The sequence below is a fragment of the Cannabis sativa genome, chromosome 2 (genome assembly GCF_029168945.1).
Source record: "Cannabis sativa cultivar Pink pepper isolate KNU-18-1 chromosome 2, ASM2916894v1, whole genome shotgun sequence".
NCBI lineage: Eukaryota > Viridiplantae > Streptophyta > Magnoliopsida > Rosales > Cannabaceae > Cannabis > Cannabis sativa.
Genome location: NC_083602.1, coordinates 47001989 through 47013197, shown reverse-complemented (window position 1 = coordinate 47013197; position 11209 = coordinate 47001989).

Sequence of the window (11209 nt, the reverse complement as noted above, 5' to 3'; positions counted from 1 at the left end):
AAATAGTTCCCGATGAAAACTACGAGGAACACCTCGACGAGTATGCCTATGACGGAGGAAGCTACTCGGAGCTGGTGCTCCTTAGACAAAAAGCTATCGATCATGAAGCTGAGATCGAAGCTCAGAAAGCGCAAAATCAAAAAATGCAGGAAGTGATGCTAGCCATGCAGAAAGCCATGGAGGCAGCTGGTATTCGCGTGCATCCCAAGGCGATGGCCGCTGGACTCGACGGGGAGCCAGCAACGTCTTCGCCTAATTCCCAGCAGTAAAGGCCTAGGGAACCTAGCCCTATAAGGCACCCTGCTGAGGAAAACCAAACAAAAAACCCTACTTCTGCCCCTGGTCGAAAGAAAACGCAGGATCCGCGAAAGGTCCGCTCGGATTTCCCTAAAGGGAAAGGTCCACAGAGGGGCAAGCCCCAAAGAGGGAGTCTTGGCCCTCAGGATCGAGGGGACCGGAAAAGCGTTTCCGTGCACCAGGAACCAGGGGGTAGAGGAAGAAGAGGACAGAGATGTCCACCCATTGATCTGAGAAATCAAATCAATGGGAATCAAGGTGACCTCCGGGATCACCTTGACCAAAAAAGATACAGGCCCGAAGTCTCCTCGGGTACTGTAAACGAAGGGATTATGGCCGAACTCGCCATACTTCGAAAAGATATTGCTCGAGTCTCCCAGAGGCAGAAGGGAGATGACTCCGACTCGGACAGTGAGGATCGGGAGCCTTGTGCCAAACATATCCTGGAGGCGGAGCTCCCTAAAAACTTCAAAATGCCCGAAATGGCAGCATATACTGGGAACTCCGACCCCAGTGATCACTTGTCACGGTTCAACCGGGTCATGACAGTCATGCGGGTCAGCAATGACGCCAAATGCTTATGCTTCCCCCTCACTCTGAGCGGATCGGCAGAGGAATGGTTCAAGAAATTGGAACCAGGATCGGTGGGTTGTTGGAACAAACTCCAAACCAACTTCCGGAGACAGTTTGTCGCTGCCAGGAAGGTCAACTTGGAGGTTAGTGCCTTGACCAACATCAAGCAACTGCCCACCGAGACCTTGAAGAATTACATCAAGAGGTTCCGGGAGGAAGCCTCGAAGACCAAGAAGGTCGACGACGGACAACAGCTTGCGCTTCTCCAAGCAGGAATCCGCACTGGGACTCCCTTCTGGAACGAATTACAGCAAGAAGGCGCTCCTAGCCTTCAGGACTTCCAGAAGCGAGTCCAAAAATATATTAACCTCGAAGAAGCCCAGATCGTGGCTTACGGAGGCTATTATCCCACGGGATAGCGGGATACATGCCGGGAGTATCGCCCTCGGGTCGTCCCGACCGCGACCCCTCCGTAAGTGGCATACGTTCTCGCTACTCCTGGATACGACGGGGCCAAGCTTTGGCCCCGGCATCTTCCCATTACGGCAACCGTCCGGGTGAATGGACGGACCCCTTCACGGGCTGCCCCGATCGCTAGCTTAACAGGCCCTACCCGTGGGTCGAGGAGCAAAAGGTCCTCCAAGGGCAAAGACCCGAACGGGAGAGAAGCGCCAAAAAGAAGGGGTACACACCCCAATACACCCGATACACGAGCTCACGGACTCTCGGGAACGTGGATATTTTGCCACAAGGCGAATACGCACTACGGAGACCACGGCCATTGTACAAAGACGGCTCCGGAGAGATCCGAGTAAAAGGTGCGAGTACCACAACGACATTGGTCACAGCACCAATGAGTGTAAAAATCTCAAAGACGAGATTGAGAATTTGATCCGTTTGGGCCACCTCTATGAGTGGATCAAAAATAGGTTGCCCCACCTTAATCCAGGGCAGGTGGCAGGGGGTATGCCTCCGGGAACACCAGGGGGTACGGCAGGGAGTATTGCCTCCAGCCTGCTCCCGCAGTGACACCCAAGTATACCCGGACTACCGCCCCGCCTAATGGACGGGTAGCCATGATCTCCGGAGGTCCCCATATCGGAGGAAACACTCGCAAGGAGCGAAAGAGATATGCCGAGGCCGCAAGACACAGTGACGTGTGGGAGGTCACTCAACTCCCGGCTCAAAGGCCTCGGCTAATGGACCAACCCATAACTTTCACGGAAGAAGACGCCAAGGCGGTGCGTTTTCCTCATCACGACCCACTGGTCATAGAGACCCCCATCGCAAATAAGGTAGTGGCTAGGGTCCTGATTGACAACGGGAGTTCCGTGAACTTGCTCTTCAAAGAAGCCTTCACTGTGATAGGGTTGACCGACCGGGACCTCTCGCCTAGTGGATCGCAGCTCACAGGGTTTAACGGGACGACGCTAATCCCGATGGGAAAAGTCAGGCTCCCGGTTACCCTGTGCCCCGATACCCCCCAAAGCACATTCAAGTATTGCACCTTCGTGGTGGTAGACTGTCCAACAGCCTACAACGCAATCTTAGGCCGACCGGCCCTCGTCGACTTTGGTGCAATAACCTCAATCCGACATCTATGCCTAAAATTCCCTACCCAGGAAGCCGGAGTCGGAACGGTGAGGGGAAATCAAGGAGAGGCCAGGCAATGTTACAATGTTGCCACCCACTTGCCAGTACTCATGGTCCGGGGGCCCCCTGAGATAGAGAAGGCTGAAGAGGACGAGTTGGATCCTCGCATAGGGTCCGAAAGGGTCGTAGAACCAATGGAGGACGTCGAAGAAATACCAGTGTGCGACGACGACTCCACCAAAGTACTCCGGATAGGGAGAAGCCTGGATCCGGAGGAAAAAGATAAAATAATAAAAACACTGAAGGGCGCCATCGACATTTTCGCATGGCGCCAAGAAGACATGACCGGCATCAACCCTCATGTCATCACCCATGTACTCAATGTCAACCCGGACGTGCCCCCTGTACAGCAAAAGAGACGCCCGCTCGACTCGGTGAAAGCCGAGGCCTTAGAGAAAGAGGTGGATAAACTTTTGTCCAATGGCATGATCCGCGATGTATAATATCCGGAATGGCTGGCCAATCCGGTCCTGGTGCCCAAGCCGAACGAGACTTGGCGGGTTTGTATAGATTTCACAGATCTAAACAAAGCCTGCCCAAAGGACTGCTTTCCGCTGCCCAGGATCGACCAGATGGTAGACGCCACGTCCGGATTTAAGCTGCTGTCTTTCATGGATGCCTATGCTGGGTACAACCAAATAAAAATGCATACGGCAGACCAGGAGTGCACTAGCTTCAGGACCGATAAGGGGGTATACTGTTACCTAGTCATGCCTTTCGGACTGAAAAACGCCGGAGCAACCTATCAAAGAATGGTTAACCGGATGTTTAAAAGCCTCCTGGGACGAAACATGGAGGTATATGTAGACGACATGCTCATCAAATCCAAAGCATGCAACAGCCATGCAAACGACTTAGAGGAATGTTTCGAAGTCGTCCGGAGAATACCAAACTCGCGGCGAAAGGATGGCCGCGTACGTCACAATAGTCCGAGAACTACTCCACGAGTTCACGGACTATAAAATAGAAAGAATCCCCCGAGAAAAGAACGCTCACGCGGACTGTCTGGTTAAGTTAGCCTCGGACAGCGAAATCGAAGAGCTGGGGGTAGTACCAGTGGAACGCTTGGCAGAGCCAAGCATCAAAATAAAAGAGACCACACAAGCGGTTGGGCAAGAACCCAGCTGGATGGTCCCCATCATAAAGTACATAACCACAGGTGAGTTGCCCCAAGAGAGGGCACTGTCTCGAAAGATTCAGTATCAGGCTCATCGTTATGTAATGACGGATCAAATTCTCTACCGGAGAGGACTCAGCATGCCTTATTTAAGGTGTGTATCGGACCCTGAAGCTAGACAAATCATACTGGAGGTCCATGAAGGGTTCTGTGGAGATCATACGGGAGGACCCAGCCTCTCAAAGAAAATATTGAGGCAGGGGTACTTCTGGCCAACAATGAAAAAAGATTGTATAGACTATGTCCAAAAGTGTGACTCGTGCCAAAGGTACGCGAACATACCGAGAGCTCCTCCAAATGAGATCACTTTGATGACCAGCCCCTGGCCCTTCGCGGTCTGGGGAATAGATCTCATCGGGTCTCTACCTACGGGAAAAGGAGGGGTAAAGTATGCAATAGTAGCAGTGGACTACTTCACCAAGTGGACAGAGGCTGAGCCTATGAAGACAATAACTGCTAAGAAGGCGTTGGACTTTGTTATCAAAAACATAGTGTGTCGATACGGCTTGCCTCACAAGATAGTCTCAGACAATGGAAAGCAATTTGATTGCGAGGAATTTACTGACTTTTGCAACCGACACGGAGTGGTAAAAAACTTCTCCGCGGTAGCCCGGCCTCAAACAAACGGCCAGGCGGAAGCAGTCAATAAAATCCTAAAGGTCACCTTGAAAAAGAAGCTGCTGGCCTGTAAAAATAATCGGCCCGAAGAATTGCCAAGGGTATTGTGGGCCTACGGACGACCCCCGAACCACAACCGGTCACTCGCCGTTCTCAATGGCGTACGGTTGTGAAGCAATGGTCCCGGTGGAAACATTATTCCCATCCCACAGGAGGACGACTTATGATCCGGCCACCAATCAGGCCCTGCTCCAAGAGGCTCTGGATCAAGTCGAAGAACTTCGGGATGAGTCCCAAATACGGATGGCTGCTTATCAAAAGAAGGTGACCAAGTATTTTAACTCCAAGGTTAAAAATAGAAAATTCGTTATTGGGGATATGGTCCTAAGAAGGGTTTTCCCAGCCACCCAAGAACCCGGAGTGGGGGTACTTGGACCAAATTGGGAAGGACCATATGAAATCGAGGACGAAATCGGTTCTGGCACTTACAAACTGAAAAGAATGGACGGAACTACTGTCCCAAGAGCCTGGAATGCCGATCACCTCAGAAAATATTACCAGTAGCGAATTAAACTTGGATTTTGTTCAAAGGGTTTGTACCGTCCAAATGTATGCCTCCTCTATATTAAATAAAACTGAGTGCCTTAAAAACAAAGTTTCTATGCCACTCAGGGGGTACTAGGGTATACCGCACGGACAAACAAAAACAAACTAAGTAAAATATCCTGACCCAAAGGGCAGGTCAATCTAAGTAAAATATCCTGACCCAAAGGGCAGGTCAAAAAATATGCGCAAAAATAAAGAGCATAAGTATAAAAACCCTGAGCCAAAGGACGGAGTTAAAATACCTAAGTGTGACAAATAAAGATCGCATATGTATAAGAAAAAATATCCTAGCCCGAAGGGTAGGTCATACACATGTAAATGGGCCGGGGGACGGAGCCTTAAGATATAATTGTCTCCCTTCAAATAAAAGCCGCCGCCTATATGTAAATTGTTCTAAGGCGGCGGCAAATATGTACAAACAAAAAAAAAGAGTTATAAGAAGAACGGGTAGAATGCGGGTCAATAATACGGCGGCTCGGTCGGCCGCGGAGGAAGACGAGGTCCAATCCGTGCCTCAAGCGCAGCATCAAGCTTCTTCTTCTTTTCCCGAAATCTGGCAATCATTTCCTCGGGTTTGGGATAAAAAGTAAGCTTGATACTCTGATCATTGGTGGCCCAAGCCATGTAGACACCATCATCAAAGCGCTTCGGGCACCGGGCGCAGGAGACAGGAGAAAGGAGCTCGGCCCTCTTGGCCTTCCTGGTAGACTGATCTTTGTAATCCCTAAGCTCCTTCAACCCCGCAGCTAGAGCGGCCTTGGATTCGATATCCGACTGGTGAGTCTCCTCTAGAGACCTCACCTTGGCGGCCATTTCATCCAAAGCCTCCCTGGCCTCCCGGAGATCTCGCCTGGCCTTCTCGACAGCCTCGGTTTGAGCCCTTAGTTCCTCCTGATGATGGGCCTCCATCCTGTCTCTCCGCTGGGCCTCGTCCCGGATCATGGCCTCACTTTGAGCCTCCCTCGGTGGGCCTCCTCTTCCTTGGCCTTGGCCGCTGCCTCCTGGCGCTCGGCAGCCTCCTGGTAGATCTGCCTCTCCGCTGTGAGGTCTTGGAGGACCTTCCTGACGTCGTTCATGTCCCCAAAGTCGGACAGAGCGAAGCCATGGTTTATGATGTTCCTGGAGAGTCGACCAGCCTCAGCAGCAAGCTGAACCATAACGAGGTATAAGGAAAAATTTCTCAAAAGGAAGAAAACAAAATACAAACAACAAAAGGGAAATGCAAAAAATTGCAAAGTACTTACCACTGTGAGAGAATGGCTGAGGTCCTGGACCTGGAAGATAGAGTTCAGGGAAGCACAAGTGGCAAACCGCTTGGGCGCACAACGTGTAAGCTGAGAAGCGAACTCACCGGTCATCTCCGCGGCAAAGGGAGCCAAAGTGGGCCCTAGGAGGGGACGGAACCAGTCCGTTAAGGGGTCCAGATTGAGGTTCCACGGATCATGATAGTCCGGCTGGTTGATGCTCGCCTCAACCTCAGCTCGCAGTATCCTCCTAAGGGCCTCCACTTCGGCATACCCCCGGGAGTACTCGTCCATAGCATAGTTGTGCTTGGCTATGCAAAGCTCCTGCCTCACCTCGTCCCCCGGAATCGGGGTAAGATCAATGTGGGGAGGAGCAGGATTTTCCTCCATCGATGAAACCCCGCCGTCTAGGCCATGAGCAGGAGTGTCGGCCCTCCGAGGCCTCTTCGGCTCGTCCTGGGCAATCATCTTGCCCTTACGCTTGCGAATCAGAGCCACTTCAGGCTCCTCCTCGTCCTCCTCTGCTACCACTGGAGGGGCTTGAGGCTCTCCAGTACCCTCAACGGCTTCCTCCGAAAAGTCCCACCCTTTCCCTTGGCCTTCTCCCGGAAGCACCTCCTCGTCATCCACTAAGTCAATGGTTTCGGGGGGAGCGCCGGAAGGAACCTTCAAGGAAGAAGCCGGGGAAGAGGGGGTGAAAGCCGGAGGAGCCACGGGAGTATGAACCCCGGCAAGCTGTTCCAGGATGGCATCCATGGAGGTACCTGTTCCAATAAAATAAGCAAGTGTTAGAAGTTCGTGAGGAACCGCTTATAAAAGATGCAGCAAATAAGCTACTCCTACACGAACTTCCTAATTCGGCCCTAGCAAAGTCCCGAACTTTAATGCTGGCAGCATCATCTCCAAGATAACTGTCCGAGGGCCGAAACCAGCTGGACGCTATGTAAGCCGACGGACCTAAGGGAATAGGTTCCGGAGGGCCGGAGCCCATCCGGGACCGACCTAGGTAATCTCCTAAGTTCGTAAAATAAAATTCCTTCAAATGATCCCCCCACCGGGTCGACGGCATCTTAAACCTACGGAGACGCTCGTCGAACCCTATGGGCCTATGACTGGTATATTCATCAACGGAAGGAACATAGCGAATTATCAAGGGAGACTTACCGCCGACACCGGAAGTGCTAGCACCGGGAGCACCCGAGTTTGGTTCGGGGGCTGAAGGCTGAGGCCGGGAAGTCTGATTCTCAGAAGAACCTTCAAGACGAAGGGGCCTCCCGGCGGAAGGACCCCCAATCTCTTCTTGAAGTATCTTGTCAAAAAATTTAGCCTCGGACTTCCCGCCAATGGCTTGGCTCCTTCGCACCACCGGACTCCCCACGCGAAGCCCTCTCCCAGAGGCAGCCTGGGCCTTAGAATACGCCTTCTCCTGGGCCTTCCGGTAGAGATAATCTTGGTACTTCTTCTCTGCCGTAGCAATGAGCTCATCCCGGAAGGCCTTCTCCGCAAACCGCGCCCCTCACATTGGGGCAGATGACCCGTGAGAGGTTGGAGTCATCCACGGATTGATGAGAAAGGATAAGTTTGGCCTTCCTACAATTCTCCGTGGTGACCAGACCCCCGACATCAAGATCGGCATGGTCGTAAGAGGCGAAGGCTTGGGCCCTTCGAAAGAAAGCCTGAGTGGGAAGCGTCCGCTGGTAAGGTGGGATCCGCACCCACTCCGTGAGAAGCTCCGGGTGGTCCACGGCCCTGAACCCGGACGAGAAGAAAAAGCGGTGGCGGTACTCCTTAACATGAGTCTGCCTATTATATGGAACCACCCCCTCGTTAGCAGGGTGGATCCGGAACCCATAAAAACCATCCTTAAGTTTGTCCCCTTTCTTGGGGACGGATACAAGTTCATAAAAATATAAAATTTCCGCCGGGCTGGGAGACCCCCAGCCACGGGCGGTGTAAAAAATGAATAAGCCTGAGAGCAGGCGGTAAGCTTGAGGAATAAGTTGGTATGGCGCAAGGCCGACAAATACAAGAAAATTCACAAAGTAATCTTGGAGCGGGAGCATGGCACCGGTCATCAAATGGGTCTGACTCCAAGCCCCGAAGCCCTCATAGTTGTGGTTAGGCGTCTCCGAGTCACGAGGAGGCCGGTGGAAGGTCCCCGAGGTGGAGGGTTTGATCCCAGCCACATTAATAATGTTCTCCAGCTGGTGAGGACAGGTCAGGGTCGATCGAAGCTCGGCCGCTTCCCAACCAGTTGCACGGGACTTGTACCCCTCCTGGGCAACGGGTCCCAGAGAAACCTCCTCCAGGGTGGCCATGCTTTTCCCTTTCTTCTTCGAAGATTTCGAGCCAGAAGCAGACATTTTATGCTCTGAGAAAAACAAAAGGGAAAAAGAAAAACCCAACAGTTAGGTCCCATACCAAACCCTAAATCAAGAAAAAGGGAGTGGGGGTCCCCTAACCGCTGGAAAGAGGCCCCCTCCGGACACGTGTCACCTGGGAAACTCTGGAGAGAATCCCTCAACAAGTGTCGGGTGCAGTGAAATTGCAGAAAGTGGTTTCGCAAAAAGAAAAAAAGGAGAGAAAAGCCATCCTATGCCCTAAGCAACTGTTAAACGAAGAACACATGGCCCTCTTCAAACAGAACTGTATAACTACAACTTGGGCATGATAAATGGTGATTCTACAACTAATGCAGTAAACATAAAAAAAAAAAAAGAACTCGAAGAACTTAAACACTCACACACCCAGAAGCCTCTAAGTGCGAACCCAGAAAACGAACGAAGTAAATATAAGCATGTTATTATCTAAGGATGCAAGGAACTTACAGTCGATCGTTGAACTGGAGAAACTGAAAGGTGGTTGAGTGAGAGTTGAGAAGCACTGGCAAAACCAAACACTGGAAAATTGAATGAAGTGTCTGAGTGTTAAGATAGTTCGTGCTACTTCGAGAAATTTTCTCTCTAGGAAATTCGAGCAGAAATGGCAAGGAATGGAAAGTAACCGAAATGAAGGAAAGGTGGTGGCTTTTATAGGCAAAAGTGCATGAGGAACAGGCGTCTTCACCTACCAATCGCACGGTAGGGGAAACGCACGATTCGAATTTCCAAAGATCAACGGACCAGATCAATCTACCATTAAGGCGGTGGAAACGTTTGAGTATCCGTCTGACACCATCAATGCGCCGCATCAATCATGGGGCGTGAAACGAATCGACCTCTGCAAAAGCGAATCGCTGCATTTAATGCCGTTATCAGACACACCTCCACGCTCCCCCAAGTTGTATCAGAAGACCGAGGAGGCGGCTGGAAACATTCCTGCAAAAAGCATATCGCTGCATTAAATGACATCATTTAATTTGCCCCCACGCGCTCGAGGCTCGAGCTAGGGAAACGAGGGGTCAACCGGAGACACTTGAACAAGCCTTGGTTTATTTTTACTAAGTAAACAAGGCTTGGGGGGTAAATGTTGCTCCAAAATTCGCCCAAAATACGTGGACCAGTCGAGAGGGGACACGTGGATCAGATAACTTGGAAAGATTTGCTAAGTCGTTTTATGCCACCAGGAAGCGCTATTAGCATGGGTCCCGGAGGAGACACCCGGAGTACAAGGTACTCCAGGAGGCTAGTATAGCATGAAGGCTCTCCGGGATGTGTCAGGTCTCTCCCGAGAAATCAAGTCGCATTTAATGCTGCATGGGAGGAAGCGTGTTGGGACTGTAACACGCAATAAAGTCTGACGGCACAACCCCCGAACAGCAGCGCTACAGTAATGATCATTTAAGTCTAGCGACGGCTACTCTGCGAAGAGTCACGTCAATCACAAGACAAAAAGGACATTCTCCATAAAAACCCTACAGCACCTAGGGATTTGACCATGCATCACCCATGGTATATTCATCGGAAATGCCCAACTTTATGGATACTTACAGACACATGTGTAAGAACAATTCTAGGGATTACCCCACCAAAACACTATAAATACCCCCTCAAAGCTCATTTAATGGGGTCGAGAATCTTGGTTGCAAAAGAGCAAGAAGAGAAAAAACTCACCAAGAACATTCTCTGTATTTAAGAGAAAAACATTCTCTCAAGTGTAGAATCTGTATTAAATACATCCATTAATAGCAGTGGCTCGTGGACTAAGGCTCATTAACGCCCCAACCACGTAAAAAGTCTTCATCTCACTTTCTTACAGCTCCTTATTATAATTATATTTTAATAGTTGCCGAAAACCTCGGTCAACAATAACCATCTAGATTCTTTCTGGAGTTTAATTTAAATTTTTCATTAAATATTCCTATTTAAGTTGATATTTAGTTATCTACAACTAACCAACTTAAATCTGAATATCTTTTGAATTTCAAATTTCAAAATTAAGTTGAGGAATTTTAGACATTGGTTATTAAGATTCTTTAGATATTTTTTAAGTTAATATCTTTTCGAATATTAACTTAAAATGGAATATTTTTGAATTAAGTTGTTACAACTTAATTTTTGATATTTAATTAAATTTAAATTTGAAAATATTTAACTTCTAGATTTTTTCTAATACAACTTAAATTAGATATTTTTTCAAATTTTGTGGAAAAGATACTTAGTCAAATAAGATATTTTCTAGATAGTTATTTCTAGACTACTTATTATTTCTAATATTAAATAGGAAAATATTATACATTGTGAAATTAATTATTTATATAATTAATTTTGGTACAATTTATTTTAAGTATATTTTTTCCTAGTATTAAACTAGAGATTAATAATTAAGCATTCTCTACACTTAATTATTTATTTCTTGAATTTAATACATTTAATTAATTTGAAAATTAAATATCCAAGTTGATTTTTATCATCATACTTAAATATTTTTTTTTCATGACATTTAATTAAATAAAAAATTATTTTTAGTTGAAATTTATTTTTTCAACAAAATTTAAATAATTTTCAAAATATATTTTTTCTCTATTTTATTAATCAAATTTTGAAATTGCATTTCTTAAATGCTGGAATTTCAAATTTTATTTGAAAATAGATTAAGTTGT